The following is a 21546-nucleotide window of genomic DNA, read 5'->3' on the forward strand; positions in this document are numbered from 1 at the left end:
AAGAAAAATTCCAGAGCTTCCTAGCACACAGAGCAAAATGAGTTATGTTCACCTGTCGGGAAGGGAAATTCAGTGGTTATGGTAGACATTGCAGTTCAAGTCATGAAACCGGATCCCGGCTTAGGACTGATGAATGATTTATGAATGACTTTTGCTTTTTAGCTTCTGGAGGAATCTTCTTTTCAAGACTTTTCTTATGCTCTGCCCGCCACCTTTCTGTAAAGGGAAATTTGCAAGTATGACAAAATACCTTGATTATTAGAACTGAAGGTGTAGGGGAAAAAAACCCTAAATACTTTAAAAGTAGGAGTTTAATCATGATAGCTAGTAGGAATGTGCCTACGGCTTTTCTTTTTCTCCCCCTCTCCCCCATCTGCATATATCTGAAGGGCGTGTACAGTGGAAAACTTACTGCTCTCTCCTGTATGCCTTCTCCTGTATGCCTTGTGTTCTTGTCATCTTCCCAGCCTGCTCCAGGTCTAACTGATGATAGCAGTAGTGCTTTCTACTGGATAAATACCACTGTGCAAATCCTGTTCCTAGTATGTTGGGCAGTAATTAAGTTCAGAATGAAAAGTCAGGGAAGGACAAGTTGTAGATGGGGAAAGTGTCAGGGATTTGATCGCAGCAGTGGCTGGTCACAGCTGTCTATTGCTGTCATGCTAGTAAAGCAGTAACTTTTAGTTTGCAGACTCCCAGGTTCTTGTTGATAGCTTTTGCTGGTGGCCATTGCCTTCTCTCCACCACAGAAGGTAACTAAACCATGTAAAAGGCCATAAAGCTATCAGGGAGCCTGCACATAAGCTGGAAAAGTTGTAGGAATCTGAACGAAGGGGAAGGATAGGTGGTGTGTGGCTGGTCAGTTGAATAAACTTGGCCCAGGAAATTGCCAAGTAATTAAAGAAGGATCTGTAATCTAGTCCATGTCAGAGCAATTGTCCTGGAGATGCATCTGTACACAGAAATGTGCATGAGGAAATCCTTGCAACTGTAAGCAAAATCCAAATAATTCCCTGTGTTATTTTGTTTGAGACAAGGGGTTCCTTGTACCTGCATGTGAGCTACGTGGCCAATTTCCCTCTCCCTGACTGGGAGCTGCAATAAGTAATCACACGGCTTCTGGTTGTTCTGCTGCAATCACCCAGGTTTAGATTGCAGCTAAGCATTATCCTTGCAAGGCTTAATGTTGAAAGACAGGTATTTCCAACGGCTGCAGCATAAGCACCAACATTCCTGTTTGAAATGGATTATGTTTGTGCATGTAAGAATTTTATTTATGGCTGTTGTCTGAAGCATTGCATCTTCTGCTCTGTCTTCACAAACGTGGCATTTGTGTTTGTTTCAGGGCTGAGGATGTATTTGTAAGGATGAGAATGGCTTCAGCTGGCTTTGGTGGTATAGAAGTTTTTGTAAAGCACAGCTAAGGTTTGAATTTAGAGTGCAGTAGCCCTGTGCCAAATGGCTGATTCTGCCCCCACAGTAACTCTGTAGTTCAGATTAGGTGGAAAACAGGGTCTTATTGCAGAGCAAAAAAGCCCAAGTGAGAATTAATGTAGAATATCTATAAATTGCACCTTTCCCAACTAGAAAAACCCTAGACAAATTTACTCGCTAGCCATCAGGCAAACAGAGACTCTCTTTTCTTGGATTCCTCTTTATATTACAAACTCTTTGTAAATATTTCTTTTGGCTTTAAATGCAACATTTAATAGTCTTGGTATTTTTTTTTAATGTAAATGGACACTTTCTTGTAGCTTGAATGGAACCAGTCATGATGCTGGCTTGTTGCTTGCTTTATATAGGGAATTTGGTATGAGACATTTTCCTCATTGTGGTTTCTTTCTTTCTTTAGTATTGGAATGTATTTTATTTTATTTTGAAGTGAGTGAGCATGGGGCAGAATATGTTCTCTTGAAACCCTGCTGGACTTGATGAGCAGTTTTCCTAGTTAATCCTCAAAGCTCTAGTGCCACTTTTCCCCTCGCCTTTATTATTTTGGTTCCAGTTTGGCCCACTGCATAACAAAAACAAGCTCGAAGGATGCTGTAAATTATATTGGCATGTGTGCTCCCTTGAGAGATAATGTGCTGCTTCATCCAAGTCCCAGGGTACCCTGACACCCATCTGCCAGGGAACTCCTCATCTGCCTAATGTGGGATTAGATGCTGTATGAAGCACTTGCTTTTTTTCCCTTTTAAATACATTTTCAGAATACTAAATATCTCTTTCTACACCCACATAGCTTACCTCTTTCATGTTGTTTTATAATAAGTGTCCATTATTAGCATAATAACTGCTCAAAGTGACATCTTACATTGTATTGTCAAAGATCCATGTATTAATATTTCCATAGTTCTGATGCTATGATACACTGTAGTACTGTAATTTTACCAGAGATTATTATTTTTATGTCAAAGATCTGCCTATTCCATTTACATACCATACAGTGACACCAAAGCTACTGATAGTGGGCTGTTGTGAAGGTTCTGTAAAGCAATGTGTCAAAAAATGTATGTAAAAGCATAGCAAACCTTGGAGTGCTTTGATTGCTTCTTGAATTGCTTGAAAAAGGAGAATGAGAAAATTCATTCATGCAACATTCCCCTGTTGTGCATGGATTTGTTTATTTTAAAATTGTTTAGGCCTGTCTTATATCCTTTCTTCTAAGCAATGCGAGTTGGCAAAGGCTAGCACGCCTCTCTTAACTCTATTTTTATTACTTATCAAAAAGCCTTTGTGCAAAGATTAACTGTGTTTGCTCTCTATTTGCTATTATTGCCCCCCCACTGTTCAGTAAGTACCCCAAGCAGTTTTTGATAAGATGACAGAAAGGTTGTCTGGTTCCATTGTTGCTCCTCTCAGAATCTCTTGTATCCTCTGGCGAAATGTTATCTTGTACTTTGTTACAGTAATAGTCCTCAGTGATTCAAAACAGGTATTCTTTTGTCTCCTGCCCTAACAATGCATGTATGGGAGAGCGTTTGTTCTCTTTCACCAGCTCTGCTGCTGCTAACAAAAGCCATGCTGGATCAGAAGAGCAGCTGTCTTTACACCCAGTATCAATAGATCGTCCTCCTCCTCCTGCATGATGATAAGGGGGGGGGGGGGGGGGTGGCGAATGAGCTAAATCATTTTGACTCTCTCCTTGCTCTGTAGGCTACAGACTCTCTGCTGCAAGGCATCTTTCAGTGAGTGGTTAGAGACGATAACAGTGTGGTACTCAAATATCTGTGTGCTGTTGTGAGGTGTCCTTCTTGAGCTGCCCCAGTTCTCAGGCAGGGTTTATAAAAAAATGTAAAAAATACTCACTTGAGGTGGGGATTTCCTTTGACAGTAATGTGCTTGTAAGGTGGGTAGAACTGCTAAATTCATACTCTGTTTACACATAAAATTTGGAATCTAAGGGAAGTTCATCATCAAGCTATTCCATTTTATGCCATTGACAGCATCTTGAAAGTGATCTGAAAATGTTTCAATGTATAATGAAAGCTGTATCAGTAGATAATGCTGTTTTAGCCCGCTGCCTCTTTTGGGGTAGCAGGAAAGGAGGTTTGGGAGACAGGTTTCTTCTGTGTTTTTTTTTTGTTTGTTTTGGTTTTGGTTTTTGTTTTGTTTTTTTTTTTTTTTTTCTTTTCTGGGAAACTTGGAAGAAAGCATTTTACAAATATAATTTGTGGGTAACCGATGATCTTTTCCCAAAGTAACTCTGCTTCATCTTGAGGTTTTCTAAAAAAAACCAGAAAATGGGAAGAGAAGAAAGAAGGGAACAGTGCTTGTTGAATCCTCCCACTGGGTATCCCAGAGACTTGGTCTGGGTTATGTCTGGCCTTGACCCAGATCTTGACGTCGTGCAAAACCATCTCTCACCCTACTTTGGGAATGCTCACTAAAGAGCTGTAGGCTCTCCTGGGATGTTCTGTTATCCTGAAGCTCTTCTGTCATGAAAACAATAATGCTCATAGTCTTAAAGCCAGAAAGACAGTGACAGTGACATGGAAGGGTTCTCATTTTGGCTCCCATGAGTGTTCTGTATAAAATGATGCAAGCCCTGTTAGAAATGCTGAAGAAAAATCTTCCTCAGAATAGCTTTCAACTTAATGATTGTGTCTGTCTCCTCGGAAATGAAAACACTGGGTTAATGTTTCTTCCCTACCTAAAAGCTTAAAATAAGGACTTTGTTTGTTGTAAGTACTAACACCCCATAAACATGTGATTGCCACTGTAGAAATAACTTGTGAAGAGTGTATTTCAAGGTCTTTTAATATTTGAGTGGGTGTTGGCTGTTTCACTGAGCCATAGTTATTTGCCAAACACTACTTGAATTTCTCATGAGCAATATTAAGATCACAGTGAGTACAAAAGGCATGCAGTAAAACCAATGTCCCCATCCTCTAAGCAGACTTTGACCCAGCCCTGATTGCAGTCTTTGCTAAAAGAGAAAAATATTGGAAATGGTATTTTGGTGCACTGCAGCACCTACACAAGAGTTTGTGTTTCCGTCCTCTGATCCACCAGGGATGGCAGGTTCTTATTTTAAGGAGTACACAATTCAAAGAAGCGAAACTCTAAATAAAAGAGAGGAACCAGTATATTCTGTAGTTATTGGAATGTATTTAGAGCTTGTAGAGTTAAATTATTTACAGCTTTAGATATTTGGATGTGATTTCAATCTGTATGGTGTTATTCATTCCAAAGGGTCAATGAAAAGTACCATATTTTCTGTACTTATTTCCATTCGACTAATGAGACTTCTTGTGATATTTAGCTGTGCAACAATACACTGCAAGATAGGAAGAGACTGTTCATGAAGATTTGGAGGCACCTCCCAGACAGGCATTTTCTCTAATATGCCTATTGGTCCTTTCCTTTCTCTGATGAGAACATAATGTGCATTTATGATGAAAATTATAACTTCTGTACATCTTCAGTAACTCTAGCAAACTGCCCTGTTGAGAGTGGCTTGTTCCACATAATTAAAATGTAAATGAGATCATTTATTTCTAATAGAATAGGTGTTGTGCACTATAATTCTCACAGTACCTGGCTGAACTCTGTTTTATACAGACACAACTCTTAACTGATTTCTGCAGAAAGTTTGCTGGAACCTCATGGAGGAGGACCATGCATGGAAGCGTTCTTGTCCTGACTTACTTGTTGGTGGATACTGACTCACCAATTAATTTCAAAGACAGACAAACAAACAAACCTCTTCCAGTTTTGTTTCCCTGTTCAATAATAAATTCAAAGTGGTAGACTGGACCAGTGGTAGGTAGGCTTGGACTGTGATACTGATGGTGATTGTGTTTATTAAGATGACACTATGATGTCAATTTATGTTTTGCCTTTAACATTCTAAAGTAGTTGGAAACCATGGGTTGCTCTGTTCTCTTGATGTAAATCTGAGTGGCTTCAGGGAAAACTGCTTCCATCTTTCTCGTCTGTTTGGGTAACCGATTTATTTGTTTGGGAGTCTGGACTTGGAATTGATTCTGTTTATGTGCTTTAAGCTCCTGTGAGGCAGTGACAAACATTGCTGATGTCTCAGTAACTCTGCAGATCTGATTATCTGAAGTAATTGCATTATGTGACCTCTCACTTTCCAAATCTGGAATGTTGTTACCTGTTTTAAGACAGTCTCTAAGATCAGCTCTGAAAGGAGGCTGAATTGCCCCCAAAGTGAAGCTTTGTAAGAATTTGAGGAAGGGGGGAAATTCTAGGGTTTTTTTCTGCTAAATATTTCTATATCCATCTTCATTATACTAGCTAAAATGAGAATGATGTAAAAAGGCTCTGCAAACTCTTTCCAACTAGCTTTGTGAAACACTGTATTTGGTACGCTGCTAAGACTGTAAGAGAACAAGCTAAAAAGTTGTGGAGATCAGCTAGTCTACTGAAAAATACAGTTTAATGAGAATTTTTGCTTTAATAATAAATAAGGCTCTTTTCCTTGAGTCGCAGACTAATCAAATGGCATTTCCAATAGTACTGCTCCTTTGGGCTGCTGATGAGTAGGAGCTTCAGTTAATGTGCAAGGGTGTGCTGCATCCTCTGATATTCAGCTGCTGTGAAGTACAGAAGTGGGATGTCTGGCTTTTGGCAGTGTTAATCACCTGTGCTTGAGGGCCATTTGTGCATGGATTAATGAAGCAAGAGCCAGGGCAGACTGGATCATGAAAATACTTAGATCTAATTATCTATTTATTATTTTGTGCTTTTATTGACTATTACAAAACTTATGGATAGCTAGGATCAGAACCTAAACTTGTGATAGGACTGCATTTTGGGCAGTGGGGGAGAGGAACAGTATGGAGGAATGGAGCTAAGTTTTCTTCTTGAGATTGTTGCTTGGAAAAAATGAGTAATGTGGAAAGCTACTGCTGGTGAGTTACTGCTGTCTTCCCTGCTCTTGCCCCCTTGGAAGCATCAGAGTTGTCACAGCCAGTTCCTAGCTGGTTCTTGGCTGTGACTCTGGAGCAACACTATTAGAGAGTTTTTGCTAATATTTAATACACTTTTTTTTCCCTATAACTTCTTATAGCTAATATTTAATATTTTAGTAAAATCAATTTTATTGTAAGAAAAAAATGCTATGACAGGCTGTAAAACCATATCTTTTCAGCTGTTCTTTCAGAATTTTTCCTATCTCTTCAGTTCTTAATGATTCTTAAGCAAAATTTAAAGGGAAAATAACCCCAAATTAGTTAATTCACTGTCTTATCCATTGTTGTTTAGATACATAGGGGGTGCTTTTTGCCTCCTTTCCTTATCCCCCACCCCAACATTTTGCACACAGTCTGCTCAGGGTGCTTGTGTCTGTGCCCTGCTAAAATTTGGAGAGAAGGAAGCCTGAGCAGGATGGCATCAATGCTTCTGCAAATGCTTGCTCACGCCTGAACATGCCCTTTGCTCTTTGGGAAGGACTAAGATAAAATGGGAAAGCACTGACCTCTGTGTAGTAAGTTCCCATGCTGCTCCCTCTGAAGCTGTGAGGATTAAGCCCAACACAAGTGTTCCCAAGTGTTTGCTTGGGAACATGGCTGTAATGCTTTTCAACAGTTTCAGATGCTGGCTCGTGGCAGTAGACAGCTCTTTTCCATCCAGAATACAAGCCCCTTTTTCTCCCTGTCTACTCCTATATAGTCGGCAGATCTACCATATGTGCCCCACCTTGCAGGTGTTTTCAATTTTGCACAATCCTTTTACTTGACCTGCTCTATATTCTGAACCTTTTCCCTCCCCTGGTAAATACTAGTTATATTGAATTTGGAGTAAACCCCTTGTCTCAACACTGTCTGTATCTTAGGCTGAAATCCTGAGCTTGCTGCTTTTAAAATCGAGCCTCTAACATGGCTTGCTTAAGGTGAAGATGATTTTCTAGCTTGTTGTTTGCATTTTTTTTTCCTTTTTCTTTTTTGGCTAGGTTTTCTTTTTCTGTCTGTTTGTTTGTTTGTTTGTTTTCTCAGTTTGTTGAGGTGTTGGTGATCTAGAGAAACTTGTAGCTGCATAAAACATGCTGCATTACAATATGGATAATTTGTGGCACTAAACTTCAGAGGCTGGCTAATAAATGTGGAAGGGGTGGAAATCTTTGGAGTGGCCTGTGTAATCTCAGCAGACAACAGCACAGAATCACTTCCAGCAGTCCTTTGCCAGAGCAGTGCTGTGTGTTTTAGAGGCAGGGTATCTGCATGAGGGTCACAGCTGACAGTTTAGATAAGGAGCCCGATCTTTGTTGACCTGGACTTCTGTAATGATCCATGAGAGCTGTATGATCCTGTTTTATGCCCATACTGCTGTAAAATAGCAGGATAAAAGGCACACAGCAGAAATTCTCTGTCTTTCCACTGGCAGCATTCTGTCTGTTTTATGGAGGTACATGATTGCAAAGCAGTGGAAAAATTGACTTTACTGCACATCCTTATAAATGTCTCCTGTCTCTGCCCAGGTCATAGAAGGAGGGAGAAGGAGAGGACTTTGAATTTGTACTTTTTTGTCCCTCAAAAAGCCTAAAAGATCAATGTTTTTTACTGTTTATATTTAGCCCAAGAAACTTTTCACACTCTTGTTGGTTATTTTAAAAATCTTTCTGGATTTCAGTACCAATCAGTAGAGAAATTGCAGCTATTTTTAATAATTGTTTTATTGTAGCTTGTTCCTATATGGGAGCTGAAAGTCATGTTTCAAGATGATTTCTGTCTGAACTTCTCCCTAGCATAAACATGGGTTTGTTTATTAAAATAGTGTTCAGTATATTGAAGAATTCAATTTGTACTGCTTTGCATAACTCTTAATTAATATTTAGCCAAAATTTTCATATTTTGTTACTTGCTATGTGGAGGTGTCAGGCAGTGAGTTTCAGGAAGGCAATAATAACTGGATTCATATGTTTAAGACCTGATGTCTTGGTAGCTTCTGTGTAGTGATTTGGTAGTATTGAATAGAGATTTTTTTTTTTTGCTGGTCCTGAACTTCCATTGCAAAGGTGGGAATCAGCAAGTAATATCTTCTACTCCTGTCTTCAGTGGAGTTTTGCATGCTGAAGGCACTCCCTTAGATGTTGCTGGGATTCAGCTGGGATTGCTGGGCCCACCTGAGAAGTTGACTGCTTCTCCTCCCTTATTTGAAAAAAGACATGGTAGAAGAAAAAGTGCGTATTATGATGACTTCAGGAAAAAATATATAATATCTCAGATAACCTCACTGCTGTTTATATTCCTCAAACCCTAGGCGCAAACTAGCAGTGGGATGCAGGCACTCCTTGGATCTCCTCCTGCAGAGGGCTAGGTGCTGGCTGGCTGAACCGCTCTGCCCTGGCTTTCCAGTAATGCTACTGGGCATCAGCTTCATGCTCTGTGTGTGTCAGGAACAGTCCGAGGGAAGCGGTTTGTTCTTGTGGCAGAAAGTGTTCTTGAGAGGCTCTTCCCCGCATAGGCCCTCACACTTATGTTTTGACAGGATCTCTTCTCACACTGTCATGTTCTCAAAGTCTCTCTTGCTTGAAGACTCTTATGTAAGGAGTATGGAACTGAAATAAATGCTGAGGACCAAACAGGTCCTGACTTGACCAGTACACAAACACATTGTCTTGCTTGTCTGGGAATAGCTGAGTATGTCCACACCTTTTGTAAGCATACTCTCTGGCAGTGCTGGCTGGAAGCAAGAAAAGGCCCTTGGCATATCATCTTTGATGGTGAAATGTCCTGGATACAGGGAAGCAGGGAGAGGGATTATTTTGCAAAGGTACAAGCTACTCTGATCCTCTTGGGGCTGGGTGACTTCCCACCGCACGTTCCTTGGGGATGTGCTGAAATGCCAGAGTCTAGCCCACATGCTTCTGCTTGGAAATCTGAACCTCCAGGCATGAATAACTTACTGGAATTAATCTTCAACTGTTGTCATCCAGTATTCAAATACTAATGTGGCTGATCAGAGTGAGGCAGTGCAACCATGGTGGTCTTGCAAAACAGCTCATCGCACAAGTGACATTTCCTAACGTGAGTCAATGTTTGTTCTTCTGTAAAAGGCATTCTAACATTTTTCTTCAAACTGCCAGGCTAAATGGCTTGTGCTGGCCCAACCTCTGTGCAGAAAACAGTGCATTTGTGGTGAACAGCAAATACCAAGGAGCAGCATTTGAAGGGGGAAGGAGTAGTAATGGAAATGCAAGAATGTTCCCTGGAGGTGATGAAACTTCTGAGATGCTGCAGGTTTGGCAAGAACTGTCCTTTCCTTTGTCAGCCATGCAACCAGTGTAGCACTGGGAAAGAAACAGCACCAGGATCTGAATGAAGTGATCCTTCCAGGGAACAAATGACCTGGTAGTTCTCAGAGTGGCAGGTGAGACATGCCATATGCCAGATTTATTGTGTGCTTTGAACTGGAAAGTTTTGTGTAAGTTCATGAGCTGTGGAACTGGTCAAGATATTTTTCAGCCTTTTTACTGAAAGGCAAGTGTCACCACGAGTTAAATAATCTTGGATCTGCTTGGTTTTTTGGTTTTTTTTGGGTTGCCACAGAGGAGGCTTGGGTGGTAGGAAGTTATGTCTTCTCTTCCAAATCATCTCCTGGGTTGCATAGGGAGTTGGAGCAAGTACTATTCTCTCATGGGGCTCTGTTTTTCCCATCTGTAGTGATGCTTACAGATTTTATTTAGCAAAGTTTCTCTGAGTAACTAACAAAAAGTGGCACATAAAACTTGAAATCACCATGTTTTAAGTAAATTCAGGAAAAGATCCCAGAAGAATACTGTCTGTGTTGTTCATGAGAAGGAATGCTGTCCTAAGTCAATGAGGCTGCTCAGATCAGATTTTACCCTGGTGCAAAAGTTATCGTCTTGTATGATATTAGCATTAAAACACTCTTTGAGGGGAAGGAGGCTGTACTCTTCAATATGGCCATAACTATTTCTCAAGCATGAAAAATATCCCTTTTCTCGTCTCCTCCACAGTATAAGGTCTTTATGCAATGACAAGGTGCACATTCAAAACACAATTTCCTAACTCTCATTGAGCTTCAAAAAATAGAGATGTGTAGATAAGTACAGGCTGAGGCACCGCAGGAATGGATTCAGCTGTAGGTAACAGAATCAAGCCTTTTAAAATAAAACTACATGAACAAACCAGGGAATATGAGAGACGCAGGGGAATAAGTTGCTCCCTGCCAACTCACTTTTTGCAAACCCCAAATTAATTGCAGGGTGTGAAATGTGCACTTCTGTGAGTTGTTGGACAGAGCAGAGATCCTCCTGTCCAGCACATCAAGCAGAGCCACTGGTGGAATAACTGGTGGCCACCAAGCATCTTTTCCACAGGCTGGCATGAAGCAGCACCAATCCCATTTATGATTCACTTCATAGATATTTGACAGAAATTTTAGCTTTTGGCTCAGCCACAAAAATTACCCTGATCAAGGGTCTTCCTCTGGTCTGTCTCTGCTTGGACTTTGGTATTTTCTGCCATGTTGGTTTGTTCCCACTGAACCTTAAGCGTGGACTCCTTTCCAAAGATTCTTCAGCCAGCTGGTACCCCTTGGACATAGTCTCAGCATCTCTTCTGCATCCAAGATCATCAGAGTTGAGACTCACACCACATTGCCACACCTCTTTGTCATGTTTTTTAAAAAATATTTCAGTGCCAGACTCATGAATTATCTCCGGTTTCCATGACTTTCAGATCCCATTTCTCATCTATTGACTCATCTAATGACTCTCCAGGCCAGTCATTAAAGGTTTAGGAAGAGAAATTTCCCTACCTACCTACTTTTTTCCCCACTATTTCTCCCTAAATGTTGCAAGCCTGACACTTTTGTCTCTACTATGTTTGGTTCTGAAAACTTTCTTTTCCATGTTCACTGGAGCAAATGAGGTGTTGTGATGGTGAGGTGATACTGGTGGAGGAAGAGAGTATCTATGCTTTTATACAGAACAGCATTCAGCACATTGGAATTGCAGTTTTAGGGAAAGTCCTGCTCAGCCCCGGCTTGGAGCAAACCTGCTGGCTTGGGAGCCTTGAGGGAATGGCTGAAATTGCCTAAGCAGCTTATCACAGCTAAAGCAGCTAAAAATTGAATATATCTTTATTGACTGTTTTTAAACTGGTGTTTTTCTTTTCCATTCTGTTTGAGGACTTACAACCTGTTCAAATTTGGGCAGGTTATTGTTTAGACACGTGCCTGACGCAATCAGTAAATTTTTGATCTGTAACATATTTATTGTCAGACCCAAAGCAGGGCCATAGTGGCGCGTCTTTACTGCAAAAGAGCTTTCCACATCCACACATTTCCCTGTAACCTCATTCTCAAAACTGCCTACAATATTATGTCTGAAAACCTTTTCCTCCCCCCCAAATCAGGCTGCAGCACATATTTAATGCATTTCAACCCTAGTTTCCCACTTGAGGGGGTCAAACTTTTGCAGATTTATTGGTGATTTAAAATGAAATCTTATGTGGGGAAGTACCAAGTAACCTTGGTAACAAGCAGAGCTGTGCCCCACAGCACTCTGAGCTGACACCCCCCACCTCCCTCCTGTGCCTTTTCTTGCCGCTTTATTTAGCTCAAGGTTTCTTATGATTGAGCCAGTTCCTGTTCTCAGCTGAAGTCAGTGACAAACTTCTTGCTGGCTTTGGGGCTGGAGTGTTCATTGCTTGATAAAATGGGAACACACTCAAGGGATCAGTCTGAGGGTCACAGAGCCCAGCTGGCTGAGGCCACCGCAGGATATTCTGCTGCTGAAAAATACAGAGCAGAGTCGGGTATGCTGTTCTGTTTTGTTTTAACTTCATAAGCATCACTTCATTTTAAATAGTCTGCTTTTTTTTGCCTTTTTTCTTTTTTTTTTTTTTTAACTTTGGAAAGAGTGCTATTGCTGGAGGTGTTGTAAGCAGGAAGAAGATAAGTTGTTTGATGCTGCACATGACACGAAGCTTGGGGTAATGAAGGAATGGGTATGTTTCAGGTCAGCATGAGTTCAGGCAGTGAGGTCTAAATAGCTGCTAGAATGGCACAATTTATCATTGTGTGAGAGAGAAGATTTTGGTTGCTAGACCCATTTGTCTATGATCTATGTGCCTTCTGAAATCACAGGGCCTTATTTACCATAACAGAAGTTTAAATATAAACTTAAAAATATTTTTTAACATAGTGAGAATTTGGTAGCATCCAGATACTATGATAACATTATCTTAAATTGTGAAGGTGTGGGAACACTGTAAATCAAGGTAAAGTATCTGAGATTAAAGCGATGCTTTAATGTGCAAATCTTTTCTGTGGCAATTTCCTTGTGGTGTTGAAGTGGGATAGAACCATATGGCATTCTTTCTATGAGGCAAGACTTTTTTGAAGATATTGTGAGTTATCTTGCATTTGCCATAAGCCAGAGAAAAACATACATGTAACTGGTTGATGAGAATCAACAGATGTGCAGCAACTTTTTGTAAGTCTGAGCCATTACTAAAGTCACATGCCATGTCACTGGCTACTGGGCATGGGCTGATATGGAGAGTTTTGATGAATACAGTCAAAGACTATAATTCATTGAACGTACAAAAATGTGGTAAGTTGGGGTACTTCAAGATATGGAGTAGGTGAGCCTTTTGGCATATTTAATTATTGATGTAAGTCTACCTCTGCAAAGGAAAAGGGGGAGAGTATATTTATAGAGCTAGACTCTAGACTTCTTTTTTGATGGTGGTTTATGCCATGTGAAGTCATCATAAGGTAAAATTGAAGCAATTTCAATATCACATTGATTAGCAGAGGAATGAAAGATAGAGGTGGTGGGGGCTATTATTGAATAACATAGTGGAGTAAAGGAGGATTCAAACACAGAATAGTTAACAGAAGAAAAGATATTTGTGATGCAGTGATGAAAGAGCTGTGGTGCAGGGCAGAAGGTAGGAGTTGGAATTGCATGGCTGCAGAGACAACTAATGATGAAAAAAACCTGGAGGAGAATGCCATTGACATTCCTGAGTGGTTCTCAGGTTTGGTCTTGTTTTTAAAATGTGCTTTCCAAATAAGCTTTTAGCAATGCCAAAACATTATTTTATTGCTGTCATTTGTATGCACTATTCAGCTGCAGCTTTCCATACGTGCTAGAACTGTGAGCTGGGACTGGGGCTGGCACATGGGAGATTCCTGCAGCATTCAAAAGGAGATGAGACTAGAGGATTGAGTGACTACTGCAGCTGAGAAGGAAAATGTATCAGTACCTTTGGGAAGTATTCCAGATGGGAGAATTTTTCCTTTTGTATCAGTATGTGCCCAGCTTGAGGCTGGAAGAGGGGAGAAGGTACGCTGATATATAACTGCAGGTGTTTCTTTGAGAAATTTCTGGAAAGTTTAGAGGGTATGCCAAGTTTATTAAAAAAAAAAAATAGACATGACTAATGTGGCAGGAGCCCTGCAACACAAAAATATTTTCAAAAAATCCATAATTTTGATTACTGAGTGCCTGCCCTGAAATCCTAGTAGGAGCAGTATTTTGTATAGGATGAGAAAGTGTGTCAAAGTTTTTTTGGGGGAGAAAAGATATTCTTACACTACTGTAAAGGTAAATCAGTAAAAATACACGACATAGCAGAATTTCTAAGTTAAATCAATAACTCTACACACTAAAGTAGTGCTTTGTAAGCTAAAACTGCTCCACACATCATACTAATCCATTGAGACTGTTGAGAGTTTAGGAGATTGGTTACACCGTCTGCAATATCAGTAAAATGCAGTATTAGGTTACATATGCCTGCTAGGGCAGGCATCAGTAAATAAGTATGTGATATTAAAAATGTGATACTTCTAAGTCCTTCTTTGACAGCAGAACGTGTGTATCGGCATGTTGCATTTACCTTCCTGTGTATGTGAGCCGAGTTAAAATCTGTCCTTTGGTAGAGGTAACAGGCTGCTTTAAGCATTTGCCGGTGTGTGGGTGAACCTGAAGATTAGGGCTGTAATAGGAACAGGAGTTGGAGGGCTGACATTAGTTTTCAGAGGTCTCTGGGGTGCCTTACCTGCAGCTAGAGTGGCTGCATTTGCCATTAATTTTTAACTGGTGAATGAGCTGGGCTGAATCCACTCCTTGCTCCCTGCTGCACTGGATCTTAAGGAAGCAACGTGTGGTGCAGGAGGTGCATCCTGGCCAGGATGGCAGGGGCTGACTGCTCTCTTCCCAAAGCGTTTATGTCCTTGAAAAAGGTAGACTGGTGTTTCACTGGTTACCTTGGGGAAATCTAGAGGATCTGTGTAATGAATAAGTGTATCCTTTAATTGCAATGTTGACCAGTCTCTGGAGTAGCCTCCTCTGAGGAGAAAGTACCAGCTGCTTCTGTGCTTTAAGGCTGCAAGGAGCAGAACTCTGCTGGAGAAGGCAGAATCAGAATAATACCAGTGTCCATTTCCTTCAGGTTTTATTTTTTTTCAACTCTTCATTGCTTAGGAGCAATTATGTACTGCTTCTGGTGCAGGAAAGGGCCATGCAGGGCCTGAGCAGACACCTTTCCATCCACAGCACTGCTCTGTGAGGACCACTGGCCACTTCAGACCTGGTGTTTGCCGGGGGCCTGTGCTTCCTGTGGTGGAGATCCTATTCCTAAAGAAGCTACATGCTGTAGCACAGCATTCACTTGATGTGTTGTCCTAACAATCCTGGAGTTGTGCTTAGCTGAGGTTGGATTGCTGTCTAAAAGTTACAGTTCTTTTGGTTTTGTACTTCACTGTGGCTGTTGTGCTTTGCTTGCTGATTCAGGACAGCCAGCTTTATCCAAATCATTGGAATTAAAATTCTCACACTGTGTTTTTGTTCTTAAAGTGTATGTGTGCAGTAAGAATTGCCTCTTTTATTATTCTCAATGGTACTCACCAGCCCAAGTCCCTGAAGGGTTATTGGCATTATATTTGAGCCAATTATTTTTATTTAGAAAATGATACTTATTCATCTAGTGTAATATTAAGTTACCAGGCTTGATGTTTTTGTCTTCTATATTTGCTGAGCTAGAACTGGGAACATATGCATCACATTCCTTTTAATTTGTTGGGCCTCAGTGTCTAAATTGGGACTTCTGAACTGTTCTTGAACACTGGGAAACCATATGTGGCATTGTGTCGTTTGAACGATGTTCAAAGCCAGAGGGTTTGTGTGAGCATGGAACATGCATCATTGTTCAACCTATGCATGTGCACAAGAAGACTGAGAGTGGGGGAGAAGAACTACAGCTTTTCCAAAATACGAAAGAACAGGAAAAAATGTCTTTCCAGATGGACTATATAGGAAAAAAAATCTCCACAGCTGATGTATCCTACTATCCTACTATTGGCTTAATGGCCCTGGAAGAAACAGGGCATTTGCAGCCCATAATTGGGTCTGAAACTGGCCCTCCTGTTAGCAGCTTCCTGTGATTCAAGAAAGCACAGTGAGAAAAGCTCTCTTTGAGGCAAGTGACACATTCCCCACAGATGGGGTAACTCCTGTGGCTGGGGAGGAGTTGTTCCAGGGTGTAATGTACGCTGTCATTTCAAGAAGCTTAAAACTTGGTGTGTGAAGGGTAAGGGTTACTTTAAAGAAGGGCTGGACAGTAGATTTTGGACAGAAGATTTTTGAGCTTCAGGATATTTGGGCTTCTGTTATAATCACATAAACAAATTTTTTAAGTTTTGTTTGTTTTGTTATTTATACATCTTCAAAAACTTTCAATGACTTCAAGCTGCCATGGGCTAAGGTGCAAAGTTGTTAATTGCATTAATAATAATTTCAGTTTAGGAAATAAAAGTGAGGGGAAACTGGCCAGCTTTTAGGGAAGGGATGGAAAGACCAATGAGGTCATGCTGTTGAGTCTGGTGCTGGTCAGCATAGTCTTGAAAGAGGTGGAAAATGAGGCAAAAAAGCCTCCTGATGATGCCAGATCAAACAGGATAGCTGAGGTGAGGATGTGCTATGGGACTGCAGAACAGCCTAACCATACAAAGTGACCAAAGGACCACCTGACAGAACATAGAATAGTGCAGAGGAAGAGAGATGATTCTAAACTGAAATACATCGTGATGGAATGTAAATTACTGTTTGGAGAGAAACCTTGGTTTATAATAATTGTATAAAAATGTCTGCTGAATGTGCAGTAGGAATGAGAAAAAGAAAAAAAAAAACCCACAACCTGAATACTGAGACTGGTTGGTTAAAAAAATTGTGAACAAAACCAAGAATCTTTATGCTACAGCATAAATGTATGGCACACTTCAATATTGCATCCTTGTTCCATCATTTTAGAAAGGATGCAAAAAAAGGGGAGATGATACAGGAAATATTGATAAAAACGTGGAGTGACTGAAAACAATACTTGGGCATCTATCTGACCAGAAAGAAACAAAGATCTATGAACTCTCAAGTGGCATAGAGAAAGCAAATAGAAAATGCCCATTCACTCTCCCATACCATGGGAGTCAAGCAGCCTCAAGAGAATGTTTAGGTGACAGTTTTGAATCTAGCAAAAAGGACTTCCTGTGGCTGTGAAATTGCCCTGGGATATTATAGATGGCAAGAATTCCCATGTCAACAGGGGTGTTTGGACATACTCCTTGAAGAAAACTCTCCCAAAGATACACAAAACTCTCCCAATTTGTACACAAAGATGTAGTTCTGATTCAAGGAATCACCTCACCAGAGATTGCTGGGAGCTGGGGAATCCCAGGAGCTGAGGCTGTTTGCATTTGCCTGAGGAGGAAAAAGTGAAAGTCGTGAGTGTGATAGGATACTCAACTTCCTCAGTCTCTGAGTGTATACCGTCTGTCTCTTGCTATGTAATTGCACCCACCCCATGCCAGGGTACTGTTTAAATACATGACAAACAAGCTCCTGCCCTTAAAAAGCAATCTGAGCTTTTGTGGAAGGATTTCAGTGAATGTTCTTGTGGAAAAGAAAGGTAGAAGGATTTTTAAAAAGAGAAGTCTGAGATGGACAAAACCAGATTCAGGGTGAAGTCCTAATTTGCAAAGATATTTTAATGATTTTGAAGGGTCTTTTTGTCCTAATAGCTGTATACATAGTACCTTAGTGTGTTACCCACATGTGAATAACAGTGATGTTGATGTCTGGCAATAATCTCCAAATTGTGAACATCTTTCTATCCAGGCACTTGCTGTAGCTTTTCAGAGAGACTGAAATGCAGCTGACCCGAATAAAGCCTGTGTACTGAAACACCTGATTTTCTTTTCTTTGAGGGTAATGTAATGTGTGCAGTGTATGTGCTAAATACGTTGCTTTCTAGTTGGCTCTCCACGTAATGTTGGATTGCAACAGACTGCTCTCTGTCACACCTGATGACTAAACCTGTCTCACCCACGCCATGGGAAAGTACTGGTGCATTGAGCCTTCTTAGAATCAAGCTTTAGGTTGTCCTCAGATTTCAAATCTCCTGTGCACTTTTATTAATATGGCCTCTAACTCAAGAGATACAAGCACAAATGGATTCCAGGCAACAATTAATCAGATAAGTATTTATTTATTTAACTCAACCTATAGAATTATGCTGGCAATAGTTCTTTTTTTTTTTTTTTTTGTGGAGTTAGACTTTCATTGAGCAAAAGACTGTCTTTTAAACACTTTTCTCTCTTTTTCAGGCATCTACACTGAAGCATTCTGGATTTAATTTGGCATGGTAAGAAACTCCCATTTAATTAGAGAAAAAAGAATCAGTTAAGAGCTGTCTGCTTTGTTTACCTCCTGATATGTTCAAAGAGAAAATATGGCTGAGGAAACTAGAGGCATTTGATTCATGTTGTGCATTTTAAAACAGGTTGGAGACACAACTAAAGCAAACATACATTTCAACTGTGTGGTACAGCATTTACTACCACAATACCAAGAAGTGGGCCAGAATTGCCTGTAAGCTGGGGACAAGAGTTCATCAGAAATTGCAGAATGTCTGTCTGTATGATGGAGGGAAATTTTTAAATAATCAAAAATATACTCCTTTTAAATGACCCGAGGTGAGCCTGCAATTGCAAACTTGATATTGTAAATGCTGTCTAGGAGATCCATGGTTACCAGAGTATGGGCAGGAAGTTGTGCAAAGCCAGGTGATTGGGGAGGATGCACTGTGCTGTGAGGGGAAAAGCTTGTAATATAAATGTTACTTAAATATGAAGAACTTCAACCTAATTGAGAGGAAGGCTTTAGTCTTGCTGGCATAGCTGTGTCAGGTAGGGATTTTTTATAGTTTTGTCATCATTTCTATGCTAGCAAAAACCCTAGAATGTATGAAGTTAGACCAGGGGGGAAAAAAAGGATTTTTTTCTTGGACAACTCAATTTGTTCATGGAAATGTTGTTAAACTATACCTGCAAATGGCCCTTCTGTAAATGTATTTGTCTATGCTTGTGTGACTATACCAACACACCATTACAAGAGCTTGCAAGGAGTTGCTGAAAAGAAATCATCTGTACAAAGCTAAAGACAACAAATAATCCTTAGTATAAATTGACTAATTCATACAACTGGACATGCTATGTAGAAGGGAAATCCAGTGACACCCCTAGGTTTTTTTGATTGTTTTTTGATTGGGTTTGGGGTTTTATTTAGCTTTTCCTCTTGACTCGTGGTCGTTTTTTCCTAAAGTTCAAACTAAGGAAAATTCAAGACATCATCATGCAGATGTTTTTACCTCCTTGGGCATTTATTGTCTCCCTCTGAGGGACTGGTGGGGCTCGAGCCAGCGAGTCCCAGCAAACCTCGCTCGCGGGCCGTGAGAAGTACAGCTTTCTTGGGCAGCGCTGAGGGAGTCTCTCTTTGAAGACTCCCTCCCACATATGTATACTGGGCTTGAAGCCAAGCCTCTCTTCTGTAAAGAAACCTTGCTAAAATTTCTCATTTCATGCCCCTTTATGGAGAGAGAGGGAGTGCGAGGGGGAGAGAGAAGGAGGTACGTGCCAAGAGTATTGAGAGAGCAGAGCAGAGTAGATTCCTCATTTTGTGTGTTTGGGGACAGCAGGGCAGCAAGGAAGGAGAAGGCTTTATATTAATTAGTGCCATATTTGCCATTCCTTCCTCCCACCTCAAAAGTGATAAGTTGTCCTCCTTCTCTTCTCCAAACCACATCTGTGTTTTTTTTTTAGACAGCAGTTTTTGTTTGACTCCTTTGAACTAGCAGAGGCACTTGAAATAAATGCACTTATAAATGTGCCTCCTGCCAGCTTCTGTCTAGTCTGCATATGGACACTTAAAAGAGTTGAAGAATATGTCTTATGTATCTTAGAAAAATGCTAAGTTCACAGTGGTGGCACCTGAAATGGCTTTATTCTTGCCTCCCTCTTAGAGCACAGTGGAATTGCTAGTGTATTATTTGATAAACAATCACCAATTAGTTGTTCCAATCCTCACTAATTCAGCAACTGCTCTCCAGGGCCTCCAGGCAGCTTGTATGCCAGTTCATGTGCTCGCCCCAGGTAGCTCTGAACTGAAGGAGTTTCCTTAATTGCTTTTGCTGTTATGTCTGTTTTAAAGGTTTTACTGTTCCTGTTGATGAGCTGGGTGGTGTATTACAAATGTGTGTTTGCTGTCTTACCTTTCCCCAGCGTGCTGTTAGCAACACAAGTGACATAAACCATAATGCTGCGTGGTGGGTAAAAACACCCACTTTGTGCACCAAATGGAGGGTGGTCTTGCTGATTGGAGGCTGACAGGTGTGATGCTGCTTTACTTCCTCCATCTTTTATAGGTTTGGGTACTGCTGGGTGTCTCCATGGACAGCCCTGCTGCTCCTGCTGTACACCTAGATCACAGATAAATCAGATATCAGTCATCTGCTGATCACAGAATGGCACAGGACCAGGAGATGAATTAGTCACCCTTGATCTTAAAGATCCTTGCAAATTCTAATGAGCTACAAGCTGCGGATGGGAAAAGTGTCTCTCTCTTAACACTTGTTCCTTGTTCTTTTGTCTTACAGGTGCCTTTGACTGATTACAAAATCTGCTGCTGAAGCAACTTCTTGAGGTGGTGGAAGACCTATGGTTGTGGATCCTTTGCACATATAAATGTTATTGTGTGTGTCTGTTTGAGCATGGTAGGATATTTAATGTATCATAGAAACAAGTTTTGTATCTCTGGTTTCAGTGTCCCTCTCATCATAGAGCCTTCCTTTCAAACATGTTTTCCTTTGTTTGAGCCTTTAAAACAAGAAGAAAAAAACCCCCAAACCTTGAAAAATTGTAAAACTCTATGAAAAATATACACTATTGTCATCTTCCGGGGAAAAGGGGAACTTTACTGTGTCCGCTGTTGTTGTAAGTGAAATGTGGTGTATAGCATGCTAAGTAACTGCTCAGTCAAATGTCAGTGTAAATTCAGAAATCCTCAGAAGAGGAAAGAAATAAATATTTTTTTTTCTCTAAAAGCTTCCCTGTAACATTCTTCTAAAGATTTTTTTTCATGAGACAACACAAAATAAGCATTTGAGTGCCCTTTCACTTTTCAGCTTGATGGCAGGCGTGTTGGAACTTTTGGCCAAATGCTCTTAAGCTATTGTAAGCCTCCACAGAGATGAAGCCCATGTTGTTAACCAGGGATATGCCTCATCTGTGATGAGCAGGAGGCTTGAGTAATAGATGTTTCTGTTTTAAGTGACACTTACCCCTTTATCTGTGCATTGAAAGAAACTGCATACAACTGACGTGAAATGCTGCTCACAGTATCTGGGCAGAAAGTTGGGCAAAGCTGTTCCTCTAAAGTTGTTCAGCTAGACCCCTTCCCTTCCCTTCCCTTCCCTTCCCTTCCCTTCCCTTCCCTTCCCTTCCCTTCCCTTCCCTTCCCTTCCCTTCCCTTCCCTTCCCTTCCCTTCCCTTCCCTTCCCTTCCCTTCCCTTCCCTTCCCTTCCCTTCCCTTCCCTTCCCTTCCCTTCCCTTCCCTTCCCTTCCCTTCCCTTCCCTTCCCTTCCCTTCCCTTCCCTTCCCTTCCCTTCCCTTCCCTTCCCTTCCCTTCCCTTCCCTTCCCTTCCCTTCCCTTCCGTCATTTTTTTCACACTACACTGTTTATACTTCAGCATTTTCATTCTGATTTGTACAAAA

General features: G+C 40.8%; 1 protein-coding gene and 1 long non-coding RNA gene across 5 annotated transcripts in view; both read left to right on the forward strand.

Annotated features, from left to right (window-relative positions):
• LOC119697202 overlaps positions 1-20876 on the forward strand; it is a 43339-nt gene extending 22463 nt beyond the window's left edge. Inside the window, exons 2-4 of the long non-coding RNA XR_005255798.1 lie at positions 17615-17704; positions 18103-18140; positions 20430-20876. This is a non-coding gene — a long non-coding RNA (uncharacterized LOC119697202). The remainder of the gene's footprint in view (positions 1-17614; positions 17705-18102; positions 18141-20429) is intronic.
• The window catches only part of RBMS3 (RNA binding motif single stranded interacting protein 3), a 705955-nt gene that overhangs the window by 23644 nt on the left and 660765 nt on the right, over positions 1-21546 (forward strand). The window lies entirely within an intron of this gene.

The sequence above is a fragment of the Motacilla alba genome, chromosome 2, assembly GCF_015832195.1.
Source record: "Motacilla alba alba isolate MOTALB_02 chromosome 2, Motacilla_alba_V1.0_pri, whole genome shotgun sequence".
NCBI classification, from domain to species: Eukaryota; Metazoa; Chordata; class Aves; order Passeriformes; family Motacillidae; genus Motacilla; species Motacilla alba.